The sequence below is a fragment of the Propithecus coquereli genome, unplaced genomic scaffold (assembly GCF_000956105.1).
Source record: "Propithecus coquereli isolate 6110/MARCELLA unplaced genomic scaffold, Pcoq_1.0 Scaffold9, whole genome shotgun sequence".
Classification (NCBI taxonomy): domain Eukaryota; kingdom Metazoa; phylum Chordata; class Mammalia; order Primates; family Indriidae; genus Propithecus; species Propithecus coquereli.
Genome location: NW_012155284.1, coordinates 1907402 through 1910837, shown reverse-complemented (window position 1 = coordinate 1910837; position 3436 = coordinate 1907402). Strand labels below are relative to the sequence as shown.

Genomic DNA, 3436 nt, shown 5'->3' with positions numbered 1-3436 from the left:
CATATTTACAGTACTTCAATAAGTAAATGGGAAAATTGAATAAAAAGATAATTTCTTGAAGTGTTAAATACATTCTAAAAAAAAATATCACATGGACAAGGATAACTTTGTGAAGTATGTTTTAAAGTGGATCAAGGAGACAAACAATGCTCCACAGTACTTCAAGGTACACAGGTTTTGGACTGAGATCTTAGTTCAAATCCTGGCTCTACCTCTTACTAGCTGTGTGACCCTGGATAAATTATTTCAGCTCTCTGAACTTGTTTCCTCATTGCAAAATGGAGAAAATAATAGTACCTACTTCACAAGATCCTGGGTGTGTTAATTAAGTAATGAATATAAAACATTAAACGTAGTGCCAGTCACCTGTAAAATGTTCAGTAGAGTTAGCTGTACTTTCTTCTAAATCCCAAAGGATTTCTTCTGTGACCTATTTACTCAACTACTAATCTTTGACACACCTCCACAAAAACAAAGTGAGATGTTCCTTCACTTCCAAGAATGAACCTACAGTTTAAAATTCAGTATAATACTAAAAAGACAAGTTATAGTTGAATGCACCCTCTAGTGGTATATGTTATGTGCAAGAACTTGGCATCTATTAATACAAAAGATAAAACCTCTTTATGAAATGTCACTAGGTTGGTACTTACAACCTGAAGCCAGCTGGTTGAGGTCATTATGGTATAAGGAACACTATCAAACATCTTTTAAGAAGCTCCCTATCTTCAAGAGCCAGAAGATTTTTTTTTGTCTTAAAAACTTTCTCCACCATATGACCTAGGATATTTGTTATATTTACCATGCCAAATCCCAATATTCCTACAGTACTGACTTTAATCTTTCCTTTTAAAGAAAAACGGGTCACTTTCTAGTTTGCTTTAAACAAACATTGCAAAGTACTTATTCTTTATTCAGTTAACTAGTGTGTACTGAGCACCAAAGCACCAACCATGTATCAGGTAATAGGGATACAATAAACAACTTATTACAATTCGTCATGTAATTACAAATTTGAAAAGCGCCATAAGGAAGTATAAACTGCCATGAACACACAAGAGAGGACTGGTCTAGTATTGCGGGGGTGGGGGAGGTACTTTGGAAGGCTTACTTGAGAATAAAATGTTAAAAGCCTTGGAGAGTGAATAGAAAGTAACTGGAAGAAGAAAAGGAGTACCTTCCAAAGAGATCAGTATAGGTAAAAACCTGGAGATAGCAAGGTACACGTGGCATTTGAGAAACTGAGGGAATAACCCTATGCATGGAGCTCGAAGAAGAAAGGGAGATTGTGCAAGGTAGGGCTGGTGAAACAGGCAGGGTCTTGATACGGTCTCAAAGAGTTTGAACTTCATCCTAAAAACAATGGGAAACGATGGAAGAGTTTAAAGCAGTAGAGAAACAATGTGATTTGGCAATCTGATTTACGTTTCCGGAAGTAACCCTGGCTATGGCAGGGAAAATGGATTTGAGGGAGTGGGGGCAGAATGAATGCCCGGACCAGCTGCAGTAAGCCAGCTGAGATATGATTAAAGCTGGGATAAAGGAGGTGGTCGTAGAGGTAAAAAGAAGTGGACATTCAAAAGGTAAAATGGGTTGAGCGTGCTGATGGGAGTAGCGGTCCTGGTGAAGGGAGCGGATGTGATAATGCCGTTTTTTTCACTAGGCACAACTGGTGGTGTTATCTGTTTGGAAGGATCTGGAGACAGTGAGTCATTTAGGGGTCTAAAACGTTCCTCTTAAACTTTTTAGGCCAAAAAGTGTGATATTTCAACTGAATGCTCAACTAGCATTGGGCAGGAAAACCATGAGGCACTGCCTTCCGCCCGGGAGCCCCAAAAATGTCCTTTTCAGATGTCTATCGTAATGACCCAGTCCAGCTGCGCCTTTAGCTTACATCTTCTTAGAATGTTCTTGGCTCCCTCCCGCAGCCAATTTCACCAGATTTTTGTTTTCTTATTCAAAGTCCTGAAGAAAGAGCACCACCTCAAAGAAGGCTTTCCGGCAGCTCCCACCGATCCTCCCGTCTATCTCGCCCACTAAACAGTTCACAGCACTGAGCACTCTTCATCTTTGTGTCCTCGGCGTCCAGCGCAGCGCCCTTCAAACCGCAAGCGCGCCACAAACTTATCCATAGCCAAGTTTACCCACCGACCAGGAGATACTACTGCCCGTCTGTGGCGCCGCCTCGCGCCAGCCCGGGTTTGGCCTGCCGGAAGTGACGCAGTCTCAGGAACTATGTGCTTCCGGTCCCGAAAGCCAACGCTGCCGTAGCGGGGCGGGCTTCTCTGGCTCGCTAACTCAGCTGCTCTGGAGGATTCATGCGCGGTAAGAAACCCAGCACAGCGCAGTGGGATGAAACCCTCAGAGCCTCCGGATGGTGTAGGGTTCCCTCGTTTGTTCCTCTGGCCTGTTGGGACTTGTGTGGGAAGTGTGGGAGGGCAGAGGGACTAGCTGCTGAGTCCCTGAGAGCCCCCAGCGCCAGGTGGGGCTGGAGCTCCGGGCTCCGTGGCTTGTCTCGGGGGCCGGATCGGAGATCGGCCTCAACTGTGGGGCGCTGGCCCCTGGCGACTGGGTGTCCAGCCCCACTGGAGTCCGTGGTGCGGTGGGCCACCGGGTCCCCCCACTTCGCTCTTTTGATACCAGGAATCTCCCCCTTCCCTTGTGTTCTGGGACAGGGTAATCCACTTCCTTTTGAACAGCCCCTGTTCCCACTGTGATAGTCACAGGCTCTTCAGCGACAGGTGTGTGCGTGTAAAGTGGCATGAAGCAATTCATACCAATTCATTGGATCCACCCTTTAGCCTGTGTCGACGGGACGTTTCTGATGCCCGGAGCTGAGGCTTTAAGGGTGCTTGCTTGCACGGGAATGCTAAAAGTGTCGGCTTAATACAGTCATGTCTTGCTTAGTGGGGATAATTCTGAGAAATGCATTAGCGATTTCGTTGTTGTGCGAACATGATAGACTGTACTGATACAGACCTGGGTAGTATAGCCTAGTACATATTGCTCCTAGGCTACAAATCTGTACAGCAGGTGACTGAACTGAATACTGTCCAGTGGTCCCCCAACCTTTTTGGCACCAGGGACCGTTTTCATGGAAGACAATTTTCCATGGACTGGGGAGGGGCGAAAGTTTCGGGGATGATTCAAGTGCATTACATTTATTGTGTACTTTGTTTCTATTGTTATTACATTGTAATGTATAACGAAATAATTATACAACTCATCATAGGTTGGGGACCCCTGCGTAGGCAATTGTTACACAGTGGTAAATATTTGTAAATATAAACATAGAAAAAGTACAGTAAAAATAAAGTACAGAAGATAAAAAAAAAATGGTACACCTGTATAGGGCACTCACCAGGCCTGGAGCTTGTAGGACTGGAAGTTACTCTGGATAAGTCAGTGAGTGAGTGGTGAGTGAATGTAAAGGCCT

At 44.7% G+C, this 3436-nt stretch overlaps 1 protein-coding gene across 1 annotated transcript in view; it reads left to right on the top strand.

Moving 5' to 3' along the window:
* The first annotated feature begins 2283 nt into the window (after positions 1-2283).
* The window catches only part of ZCCHC9 (zinc finger, CCHC domain containing 9), an 8044-nt gene continuing 6891 nt past the window's right edge, over positions 2284-3436 (top strand). The window contains exon 1 of the mRNA XM_012664544.1: positions 2284-2325. The gene's annotated coding sequence lies outside the window, so the exon portion shown is untranslated. The remainder of the gene's footprint in view (positions 2326-3436) is intronic.